We start from the raw sequence: 13413 nt of genomic DNA, 5'->3' as shown, positions 1-13413 counted from the left end.
AATAGGTTCGGCTCTAAATAACACACAAAATGAACAAAAACAAGAAAATTAGACAGAGGCACAAATCTTCACCCTGCAGAGGGAAGTTGTCCATTGCTAGCAAAGCTTTAAAAAAAATAAAAATCCCTCATTGACCACCAACTGTAAGTGTCTTTTTCTTTTTTATTTTTAAGTAGGGATCATGCCAGAACAGTCATGGCTCAGGTGTTGAGAAAGGTAAAGAGTGTTGGTGGTTTGATCTCTTGCTCTCTGTGAACTACACATCAAAATGCCCTTGAGCAAAACACTGGAAAGTAAATTGCACTACTTTATGGCCATTGGAGTGTATGAATGTCGGAATACAAAAGACTGTAAAACACTTTCCTTGCTAAGGGAGAGAAGTGCTGTGTGTGCAACCAATTTAACATTCCAAAGAGGAATGACCAGAAAAAATATGCTTTATGTGAACAAAAGCCCAGTGGATTTCAATTGATTCTTGAACAATATGATTTAAGGCCACCAATACTAAATGCTTCCATGGAATGAGACAAAATTTGCCTCAATATTTAATAGTACATATTTGAAAGTTCATTTTCAATAGAAGTGTAGTTTATTTTTTTAAATGGTCTTCACAGAAGACCGGGTCTGCACCGGGTTTCAGTTTCAATCATCCACAGCTGTTTCTGTTACATTTAATTGCCCCTCGGTTTATTTAACTCAATTCTTTTGAGGGTGTCAGGTACTCTTCAGTTTCCTTTATTATTGGCTTGTTAATATTTGGTCTGGTCAAGTTTTAGTGAATATACTAAAGTCTTTTAGTTTGTTGCCATAACTCCAACTTTTGTACCACCACCATTCTTAGTATTGATAGATTTAAATGAACATTGATAAATGTTTTGTCTTGTAAAGTGTTTGCATGACAAACAAATTTTCAAGAGAATAGTTTTTTAAAATATATTATTTCCTTTTTTCCCCCCCATCTAATTGCATGTATTTTATTGGCATCCTTACACTGTTTAAATATGTTGACAAATGAATGCAAATTTAAGCATTTACTTTGTGTAAATGAGGCTTGTAAAGACAGCTTTTAGAAAATAAAATCTTGAATCATAAAAAAAAACTCAATTATGTACATTTTCCTTGTTCCCTTTTGCCTCATTTCCATAAACTTGTATTCTTGCAATGCATTCACAATTTCAGAGCATTTTATAAATCCAGTATTTGTATTGCACTGAACCAATGTAATTCTTCATCACGAAAGCAAATGTTGCTCTATAGCTGTGACAAAAAAAAAAGAAAAGATTTTATTTTATTTTATTTTATTAGGAACATTTAATAGTTTTTGTTTCTAATTAACATTAGGTATGATGTAAACTAAGCATCTAATGTTCTTGGTGTCCATGAATGTGGTCAAAAAGCCTTACTCAGGACTATCTGAACCAAAATTTGCCTCCTTTTTACCATAAACCAGTGACCCAAACCAGGGTAAAACATCTGCAGATAACAGATGAATGGATGTATACATTTTATGGGTGTGTATTTCATACCTAACTGGTGTCTATGTTAACTCAGATGTTGAAAAAAAATGACAGAATGCACAATATAATTGACACCGCTCTTTTGGTTTATTCATCTTTTGCATTCTTAGCATTATTAAATTTTGAAGACCTCCTGCGATAACAATTGTGCTGTTGTTGTTTTTTACCATGTTCTATTGGGAGTTTTCTGATGATGCAGGACATAAAGCAAATTAGGCGTAAAAATGTATTTCTGAGTGTTTCTTTATTTGAACTGTTGTGAATCAGGAGTTACAAAAAAAATGCTGTTGGAAAAAGCTTATAGTTGTGATAAAAATGATGACAATGAGAGAACCACAAACTCCCTGCTCTGCTCCATTCTGATTTATCCACCTGAACAAGTAGATCCATGTACATTGTTGTTTTCCTCGGTTGAGCTGGTATCTTGCTCAAAACTGAATAACTGGATTCCTCCAATAGTACTCGCCATTTTTGTTGCGCCACTAATGTTAGGTTGGAGTTGAAGATGAGGATCTGTATGCTAGCAGGAGAGAGTGTAAATAGGTGAATGACGGGAAGTAGGGGTGGTTTTACTCAGCGCCAATGGTCCCGACCACAACCCCAGAGGCAGACTTTCGAGGAACTACTGCCGCTCTGCAGAAACTATGTCCTAAACAAAAAACATGGGCTTATTGATTTTGGTCAATAAACTGACCTGATAATTATTAAAAGACCACTGAAAACACTTTTAGAATAGATCTAAAGATCATCTGAGTGGGACTTTAAGTCTTAAATAAGTTCAGCAGAATAAAATTACAAGTAACAAGTTTTAACCTTGTCCAGAAAGAGTCATGCTTCTTAAGGTGGCTTCATAGACAAACGTGTTCTTTAATTAATTATGGTTCACAAGACAAAAAAAATGCAGAGCTTGCATGATGCTGGTTGTGTGACAGACTTGTCTCAAGTAGCTGCTTTACAAGAAGATTTTATATGAACAGCTAGTGATTAAAGATAATTTCAATTTTCTTTTTTCATTCCAACGATGTAGCTACAACTTTCAGCTAATTCTATATATATATATATATATATATAGATATAGATATAGATATATATTTTAGATTTTTTTTCACATTTAGAAAAATTTTTTTTTTACATTTTCTAAGAGGAAGCTTTCATTTAATTAATAATTACCCATCATCTAAAATAGAAACACTCTGCGTGCCAGCTTCTAATTTTCACATGCAGCATCTCTTGACAGGTAGACGTCACAACATAATGCAATCGTTTCAACATCAACAGTGATGAATGCGATCATATTTTAAGTTAAATGTGATTTGCATGGCTACTAAAAAAAATTCCGTAGGTATGCCGCTTTTCCATTTGACTTGCACACAAGCATGCATGCAGAAGTGAGACATGAAAGAATAGTCTGAACTATCAATAATGATTCAATGAGCCAGGCTTTATGTGGTTTGAGCCTTTACCAGAGAACTCGCCAAAGGTCACTGTGATTTAAAACAGGAAGAGAACGCTGACATTTAATTTAATTCATGTTCAAAGACAACATTGTGATTTGTTCCAGCCTGTTTTGACAGGACAAAACTATAATTTTCACTCATAATTATGGCTTGCCTGCACAAGAAATAGCCAAATCTTGATGCAATCTTAACTGGCCTGAATAATTAACGCATACTTGTAAGAATAATTACACAGAAATAACATCAGTTTTCTCTTATCAGTTGCTCTCATTATTTGAGGATCCCTTAAGTAAAGTTAAAATAATTGTAAGGTCATAACCTTTTCCAAGCTGTATATCTTTTTTTTTATTATTATTATTTCCTTAAGGCTGTTATTAAATTTAATTGTACTATCATCCATGTGCAGTAATATCCCAATGTGATTTGTCTGGAGTTAAGTTAATAGAAATTTTGCTTACAACTACAAAAATCCTCCAAATTAAAAAGTCTCATCTTGCTTCCATTTGTGAAATTAACTTTTGATGCATTGATCAAAATCTATATACCTTTGGATGCACAGAAAGGGATTTGGTGTTGGGAAGGGAATACTTATGAAATTGATGAACTGGTCATCCATTATGTAGACTAAGTTACAGCAACAAACGCTCACACTAGGATTTCTTCAAAGCGGTCCAGTGCTGATTGCTGATGTATGCTCAGCCCCTGGTCTGTCTCCTCTAAGATGGAAAAAAATAAATAAATACTCTCCCCTCCGTCATTCTTTGTCCATCCGCCTGAATCAGCACAGATCTCACACTGTCCTACCAGCATCCGGTCTAAACGAGGTGAGCAGAGTGGCCACTGTGCCAAATGGACACATAAAAAGGAGGCATTAATGGACTGAGAGGCAGCATAAATCTAGTAGCTGTGGCTTCTACTCCATTGCTTTTGTTAGCAGGTCGATGAGGTAGGGGGCCAAGATGCCCCAGGTGAGGCGTATCTCTAGCATCTAATTATAATGACTCTAAGTGCCATTGACTACACATATCCCGCATGGAAAGAAAGAAAATGTGATTATTTCTCCATTTATATGAATAATATAGCAAGACAGTATGATCTGCATCTTTTTAATATTTTTTTCTCTTGACATTTCTATACTAAACAGTGAATGCAGGCAACTTATTTCAAATGTATTGTCTTGAATTTTTGTTTTGTTCCCTAACAATAGCATGTTGTAAAATATCAGTGTGTGTCACACCTAACAGAGAAAAGAGGAGGCTGCTGGTATGTAGAGTGATTAAAAACAAGATTACATCCTAGAAAGACTCATTAAAGTTAAGAAAGAAAAAAGAAGAAACTCATTAGAGGATCTAGAACTTTACCAGTACTAGCCCTTTGGGTAAGGCAAGAAACTTTGTGTTTGTCATGCATTACTATATATATCAAAATTATTTCTTTTTTTTTCTTTTATATTTAAAAACAGGATCAATCATTTTGACAGCAATTATGTTTTGCCATAGCCCAACTGATAATTAATTAGAATCGTAAATCATGTTCATGTTCACAATCTATTAGACGCTTTTAGGGGGGAAAAAAGGTACTTAAAAGCTAATGACTGTTTGGGTGCTCCAAACTGGCAATTGTTATCACAGAGTGGAGTTCAATTATGTGTTTTCGAATGAAAGTTTTTTTTGTTTGTTTTCGAACAATCATGAAACCAGGTGATTTCGCTGATTGCTTTTTTTTGCCCCACAATTCCACTGCAGAAGGGGGAAGTAAATCAGTGAAAAACAGTGAGAGTTAAAAGAAATACACTCCCAAACCATGTTTGAGGAACAAAAAAGAAAAAACGGATAGGATGAATCTGATTTATTGCTATTAGGTGGATGACTGTGGTGCATTGGGTCTGCCTCACTGCAAAAATTGACTGTCTAAATACAAGAAATTTAGACTTATTTTTAGATTATATTGTCTTAAAACAAGTGAAATTATCTGCCAGTGGGGTAAGATAATTTCACTTGATAAGATATCTTAAAATAAGAAAAAATATCTTGGCTTTTAGAAAGAGAGAAACAACTCAAAATTAGTAGTAAAATACTCATTTCAAGCACTATTTTTTAGGTAAAAAAGTCTCAAAACTAGTTTATAAATTCTTCTTTGACAGTTGTTTATTACTCACTTTGAGTAAAAAGACCCTAAAACTAGATAACCGTAAGAAGATATGCTTTTAATTCAAGAGTTATTATAGTAGAATTAAGACTTATTGCTAGCTGAATTAAAGCTAGTATTGTGTAATTACTAGCTTTTGTAGCTCAAACCAAGACAAGAAAAATACAAGCATACAGGATTAGTATACTTAACAATATTTATTTATATTGCTTTTTTCAAAATTGCTTTGAATACACTGTTAACATAGAATACTTCTGCTTCTACAAATACAAAGAACTGCTTGAAGCATTTCAACATAAAATTTAACATAGGTTTACAGCTAAATCTTAATGAACGCTGATGCAGGCCATACTAGTAAATAATCTGAGGTTAAGAGAAATAAGAAAAAGAGTGTCTCTGGTTAACATCACCAAACAAGGCATTCATTTCTCACCGTGAGAGCTCTACCACTCAGTAAAAACGTTTCACTCTGCCGATACTTTTTTTATGAACTTGTGGTGTCCCGCTCGTGAATATTGTCCTTCAATATTTCTGTCTGACTGACAAAGTAGGGTTGCCACAAACTTGGGATGGGTGAGATGGAAGGTGTAGTGGTAAGCCAACAGATAAAACAACCTATGGCCAAGATCTTCTTTGGCAAAGGTGGTGATGGGAGTTTCTCCACTTGCCACGAGACAGCAGGACCCATCAAAGAGCAACACCGGGCTGGAGAAAGATCTCTTCTCCAGGTATTTGGCAGGATCATCTGTTGGCTAAAGATAAAAATAATTAGGGTAAAACAGTTTATGTTGTAACTTTTACTAAAAATGTTTTGTTAGTAATAATGAAACATCACTAGGGTCGTATTTGCCATTTTGAAAATTAATATAATTTTTGTAGATGCTTGTATTTAGGCTTTTTAGGTGTCATTAACACCATTTTGCATATCTAGTGGCAGAAAAAAAAACAGAAATAAATGCTGGGATCCTCACATTATTCCTTCCAGTCTCTACCCACAGTTATTACAGACCATCAGAGACAAACAAAAATCAAGCACAAAATCAAAGTTTCAAATGGGAACAAAAACTCACCTCTAGAACATGCAGCAATGCTTCACTAGCATGTGCCAGTTTCTTAAGGGGTGAAGTTGGAGATGGGAAAAGCGTTGGGAGTGCTCTGAAGAGTGCAACGTTGTGTTCAACTAAAATAGAACAATATAATAGAATAACTCAGTTATTAACTTCATTTTCAGCTTAATGTTGAGTTTACATTAAATTGAATATCAGTTTGCATAATAACAACGCAATTCTGACCAACACCTCTGAAAACATTATGCAAAAAAAGACAGTAAAATGAGTTACCTCCACTTAAGTTCATGGGAGGCTTCAACACTTTTTTCCAAACTCTGTAAAACTGCACTAGTGAGCAGAAGTCTTCCCATCTGTCCTGTACTTGACATCTGAATTTGCCGTTTCCCATATCCTGGATCCACCGCAGCTCCTCCATCACCTAAAACACAAGTAACATACAAAAATGCCTCCTTAGTAAAGATGGGCGGTGGGGGGAACAACCAATCAAAAACACAAGTAAATTGCTTACATGATGAAGCTCCTTGAAACATGGATATGCCTCCAGAATCTTTGTAGGTCTATCATCTTCTTTTAGGACATCACTTTCAATGAAGGCTTTTCTTGACTGAAATCCGAGGTCAAGGATCTGGCAGACAGCATCTTGGTTTGGTTTTGGTTCTCTATACATCTATCGAGGCTATCCGTTTCTGCCAAAATGAAAAATAAAAATCAGTGAAGATATCAGACATATTCTGAATTATACAATGGGTTTTAGCCGACATGAACTGTTATACTTCCATTATTTATTAGAGCAACATAAATGAGAAAGCATCTTACACTGCTGTATATAAAAGCTTGTTTACAATGTAAATGTAAACAACAATAGCTGTAATGTCTCAATATCAACAATATCAATATCCAATGGTATAAGGATAATTAAGGTAGGTCAAAAAAATAAGAAAAGGTAAAGCATTTTAAGTGATCACATAGAGGGCATAATTTTATTCCTGAAGGAAACAGCAAAACAACAACATATTTGCGATCTGAATCAAAGATACGAGTTCTTAGTGTCATAACCTTCTCATAACTTGTCTAATCCAAGTAAGGGAGGTATCATTGCAAAGCTAGTCAGAGAACTACATGAATTAACCCTCCTGTCGTGTTCGGGTCAAATCTGACCGTTTTACAACTTATAATACTCATAAATATTATGTTTTACATCTGATTACCTCAAGACCTTATGATATCCTTCACACTGTGTACTTGAACATATAAAAGTGATGATCACCTATTTCATTCAATTTTGAGTGTTTTAATCAACCTTGTTACACCTGTGGTGTTCCCGGTCAAAAGTGACCGTCATAGGAAATGAATGGGTATCCAGAGTAAATTCATTCAACATACAGAAAACATCCCCATACACACTGCCCCAGCTCACTCACACACTCTCACACACACACACACACACACACACACACTCTCACACACACACACACACACACACACACACACACACACCCACACACACACACACACACAATTTCTTTTGTGGGTACACATGTCTTTCTGCTTATGTGCCGATCCTCTCACGTGAACCAACTTCCTAATGATACAATGTATCATATGTTTACACAGACTAGACAGGTGTCTTTTGAACCCATTTCTTTCCCACGCTTCTGTACCTATCACACGTGAACCACACCTTCCAGACTAATCAATGTATCATATGTTTACACAGACTAGACAGGTGTCTTTTATGTGAACCCATTTCTTCCCCACGCTTCTGTACCTATCACACGTGAACCACACCTTCCAGACTAATCAATGTATCATATGTTTACACAGACTAGACAGGTGTCTTTTATGTGAACCCATTTCTTCCCCACGCTTCTGTACCTATCACACGTGAACCACACCTTCCAGACTAATCAATGTATCATTTTTACACAACCCCATACTATATATAGCTCGATGTTTGCCTTGCATTCCTTTTACTCTGAGCACAATGAGTAGACGACTGAAGCGTTTTTCTGTGGAAGAGGTTCTGGTCCAGGTTCTTGGGCATGATGAAGAGGGCACTGAAATTGAACCAGAGATAGAGGAGGATGTCTCGGAATTGGAAGACATCACAGATTTTGAACCAGACTCTGAGGAGACTGACCAGTCAACAGATGGAGAGGGAAAGGCACCTGAAGAACAGGCACCTGAGGAAACATTTCAGTCCAAAAGTGGACACTTGCTCTGGTCATCATCCCCCCAGGACCGAGGAGGTAGAGCGAGAGTGGAAAACATCATAAAGATGACACCAGGACCAACGCGTTATGCAGCATCTCGTGTGGATGACATCAAGTCCAGCTTCCAACTCTATTTACCAGAGTCCATTGAGGGAATTATACTTGAGATGACAAATCTGGAGGGGAAGCGTGTGTTTGGGGACACCTGGAGAGAAATCGACCTGGTAGACCTCCAAGCCTACATAGGTCTGTTGATTTTAGCTGGAGTGTTGCCAGAAAAGGAAGCGTTGTGGCCTCTGTGCCCCTAGAGACATCAAAACGAGCCTGACATGCTGCAAATGTAATGCTTATGTTTGCAAGGCCCACTCTGACCTGAGTGTCACATGCCACTCATGTGCATGAATACACACACAAACACACACACACACATACCCACACACACCCTGTTGAGTTTGGTGTTTGGTTTTCCATTTATTTTTTGTATTATATGTTCATTTTGTAGTTCATTTTCAGTGCCCAATTGTATTTTCACTGATGTTATTTAATGTTTACATCTACAAATTGTCGTTAGACACTACTTTTAAATGTTGTTCTCAACTAAAGAATGTTTAATAAAAAAATTGGTGGTGAAATTTTTTTTGTGTGCTAATTTAAGACCAGTTAAAACAGACCGGTCAATTTTGACCGGGAACACTAAAGTAGGGGGCTGAATGCGAACACGACCGGAGGGTTAAGGTTGATATCAAATCCATTTTTACTTCATTATCAACAAATAATAAGTAATTACGAATATAACCGAAAAGATTGTACAGTTCAATTAAGCTAAACAGATGCTGTGAGGCAGAGTAAACACTGAAATCTTCTTCATGGCATATATAATGTTTATAAAATGATCCATTTTTAGCTGACCAAAAAAACCTTTGGAAACAGATATCCTATTTACACTATTTTCCTTTTACATTTTAACTTTTCAAGTTAATAAATAAGAGAGATTCCAGACTCGTTTCCTGGGTTTGAACTATCATGTGGCTCTATGTGTAAAAATACTTTGAAGTATTTTCAAAAGTCATTATTGATTTTTATAAATAAATAAAACAATAATAAAACTGCTGTTTTATTTATTTATTATTTTATACCACAATCCAATAGTATTTCATTAAGCTACGTTTGCTCCTTTATGTTTGTAGACATTGGTTGCAGCCTATCAGTTTACTCAAAACCTGTCACATGACCTCATGTCCCAGCATTCACTTCTTGGACGGAGCCTTGCAAACGGGGGGAACAGCACCTGCTCGCTTTTGATTACTGATTAAATTTCCGGGAGGTGAAGATAACTACAACAAAAAATATTAGCCTGCATGTATAGTACGCACCGATCTAGTGACGCTCATTCATAAAACGGAGAAAACACTGCAGCCTCGCGTTCCTCTAAATGGAAGAAATTCTGGTGGCTAAGCTAGGTCATACGAACATGCCTAGAAGAGACGGAATGCCGCTCTGCTACTGGCTGCCTCGTCACACTTGTCGACTAGCTTGGATACCTAGCTGTCATTAGGCTTCGGGGAACAATATTTGTTCACATTGAGTGAAGTAATAATATTTAATAAAATAAAAATAGTCTCAGAAAAACTTACCGAACAGGCTATCAGAAGGGTCTGGTTCAAAGTGGCTGCTGCTTTTCCCTCTCTTTCCAACCGTCAGGACAGGCGCAACCAAATGACATGAGGGGGGTGGGGGTGAGAGGGTTACCGCAAAACATGTACCTTTGTCCACAAAGTTGTATGATGTAATTAGAAGATATTATACACACTACTTTAAAACTCACCTCTATTATTGTTGTATGGTAATACTAGGGAAAATAAATTTTGTGTTATTTATGAAACCCTCCCGTCCCCCCATTCCCTTCTTAGCTGGTATTGACCGCAGGAGGAAAAGGAGTACCGTATGTTCATGTTATTTCAGACTTTGAGATAGTCCAGATTGTTTTTGCACCCGTTTTACCAATGCAGAGCGTATTAAGACTTACAAATCTGATTGAACAGCATCTGAAACGATTTAAGCCATTGTTTCCTTAGAAAACTGTAATTCCTAAGCAACACTGCCTTTGCATCTCCCTGTTAAAATTATTTATCTTGGTTGTTTAGACATATGTGTATTATGTTTGAGTCAAAGCACATTTTTTAAACAATGGTCATCTAAACTAAACTTCAGAAATGTCTGTTAATCACTTGTCAACCATAATCAGCTTTTTGAATGCTGTCAAAATGATATCAGCACAGAGCATCCCATATATTTTTACATGAGAAGGAGTTGGGCCTTGTCTCAGAAATAATTAATTTGGAACACATTACAGGAAAGATTGGAAGGTTTTGTGACAGTTGTGTTCTGTTACTGATATGCACAAGGGTTATCCCTTTTTCTATCTATCTTAGATGACCCCCCCCCCCCCCCCCCCCTTCCATTGACATGTTCTCCCTACCATGACAAAGGTGGAAAGATTTCATGTTATCCATGGACACCAGTGAAGATCAAAAATCATTGAAGAAAAAAGGTTCAGAGCACTGTCTAGTGGGTCTAGATGACCCAACTCCTAATGTTAAAGTGCATAGGATAGCACAAGGGTTACAGAACAGGTATAGCAATATTACTTTTCTTAACAGCTTTGTTGCTGTTGCAGTGTTCAAGTCCACATGTTACTAGGTCTTGAAACAAGTCTTTACAGCTAAAAATGGTCACAAAATAAAAATTCAAGCCTCTGCGAGTAATTTATCTTGTTGTACATGTAAAATGACTAATTTTAGCCTTTATAAAACTAAGTAAGAAATAAAAGACTAATAATCTTGTAACAAGATTAATAATCTAATGAATTCTTCTCTTGCATAGTAAATTATTCTTAAAACAAGTTTTAAATGATTATTGGACTAAATTTAAGATTATAATTCTAGGTTAGAAACTTCATTTTTGCAGTGCTGTCAGTTGGTCTGGACTTCCACATGCTCACAAAAATAAAAATCCCAGTCATTGTGTCCTTGGGTAGCACACAGCTACATAGCTAAAATAGTAATTTAGTCTGGCTTTTTAAACAATGCTTGATAAAAGTTCGGCAAATGAATTGAGTAATTCCAATTGGGTTCTAGAAAGCCTTCTTTCTTTTCCAGCTCACATTATCTAGCTGAAAAAAGTGATGTTTTTTCATGTTTAACACCTGCTACCTTTGATTGTTTTCTTTCAAAATAAATATGATATTAAATTAATATATTACATATTTTAATATTTCAAAACGCTTTATACTTGTTAGAATGTTTCCATTTTTTTTTTACATTTCAGAATGTTTATTCCAAAGACAAAACAATATTTTAAATTTTAAATAAAGTAGTCTGAAATTTTTTTTTTTTTTTTCAATCCAATAAATGCAAATGGCTTTATGAAATTACCCTGTAAGTAAATTGAGTCTCCCGTGCATATCTGAAATGTCTGAGCATCAAAACATTATTTTTTGATCATTAAATAATTACAGCATGACAGTTAATTGTCCCTAGGACTCATCTCTTTAAGTCCAATTACTGATGTTCTTCTCAGACTGGTGCCAGCCTGGAGTGTTTTAAATAACTGTTGTTTTATTTTTTAATGTATTTTTTTGTCCCTCATAGATGGAAGACGGAAGACAGATACTCAATGGGGAAGGAGACTGCTCCTTTGAAATAATGGCTATCAGTGGGTTAGCACTTATTAAAAGTTTAATTATCATGATATTAGGCTTAAAAGTACATATTAAAAAGTATTTAATTACTTGCCATGCACTGCCAAGCAGTTTTTGGCACTGATGAAAGTTGGTTCTTTAATGATGTCTTCTTTCAGGCTCGCCAGGATTCCATCAAATTGATGCTGACGGAAATGAAAGTCCACCCATTTATTTAAGAAAAACCTGCTACGTCCTGTCTGGGGTTACTTGAGGGCTGGAGTTGATCCCAGCTGGTAAAAGGGGGAGTCTCCGGAGAATTTCCCAGTCTATCACAGGGACATGATGAAAATACACAAGGAAGGCAAAATTCTCAATCATTCTAACTTCTATGTTTGAGGAAGGAAGTCAGAAAGCCAAGAGAAAATCCAACGTGGCTGGGAGATCAGGCAAACCCTATACATAGAAAGCCTCATGTCAAGAGTAAAAAAAGACGCCCTCTTATTGTGTGGTTATGATGCCATCCATGGCGCCACCGTGCTGTTTCATACTGAATGGAAATTTCTTCACATTGTGTTTTTGATCTTGTGTTCTTTTTAGTTTAAAAAGAAACTTAGTTTCTAAGTGCAGCATTTACTTTTAGATTTTTTGTCCTTTTTTTTTTTCTTTTTACTTAGTGCAAAGTGTAGCATTGCCATGAAGCGAAAAAAAAAAAAAAAAAACCTTTTGGGCATGCACAAGCTTAAAACAGCCACAATAATGTTTGCTAAAGATCATTATTGCTTAGCTACTTTGGTGCTCTCATTAGTAGAGGTTAAGCACAATCGGCCATTCCAGCCCTTCCAGAGGGAAGCTAGGATACAATTCAGTGGATTTTAGAGAGACAGGATTATTAATCTCTATGAAGCCAGTTACAATACACCCAGCGGTGCATAGCAATTGCTCGAAACAACCTTAGTACAACATCAATATTCACACTGACAGATTTGATTCACACCATGGTTCCTATCCTCTGATAGTCAGCTTTTTTGTGAAGTGTAAAAGCCCACCAGAACTCTGGCCTACTGAAAATATAGGTGCTGGCTCACTTTAAAACATACTCCGGTACTGTTCACTTGAGTGTGAATACGCCATGGACTTTCTGTGGACACAAAAAGTAAAAAAAAAAAATGTAAAAAAAATAAATAAATGACAGTAAAAGACCCACAATGTGTAGTGTGCATAAAACAAAATAAAAAAAAATAAAAATAAAAAACAACTTTAGAGATAGCCTGAATCAAATTGCAGTATAGCTGGTGAGCATAGTGTAAGAGGTACATAGGATACATG

The 13413-nt window shown here is 36.0% G+C and overlaps 1 long non-coding RNA gene across 1 annotated transcript; it reads right to left on the bottom strand.

The window, feature by feature from the left end:
* Positions 1–5300: 5300 nt before the first annotated feature.
* On the bottom strand, positions 5301–10148 carry LOC111947377 (uncharacterized). The gene is made up of 5 exons (XR_013655775.1): positions 10040–10148; positions 6701–6878; positions 6463–6610; positions 6193–6302; positions 5301–5874 (listed from the first exon to the last, which is right to left on the bottom strand). It is a non-coding gene; the product is annotated as an uncharacterized LOC111947377 (long non-coding RNA).
* Between the last annotated feature and the right edge of the window lie 3265 nt (positions 10149–13413).

This window comes from Oryzias latipes, chromosome 4, assembly GCF_053564925.1.
Source record: "Oryzias latipes strain Hd-rR chromosome 4, Olatipes_Hd-rR_3.1".
NCBI classification, from domain to species: domain Eukaryota; kingdom Metazoa; phylum Chordata; class Actinopteri; order Beloniformes; family Adrianichthyidae; genus Oryzias; species Oryzias latipes.
Note: the sequence above shows the minus strand (reverse complement) of the source record. Positions and strands in the feature narration are given on the sequence as shown.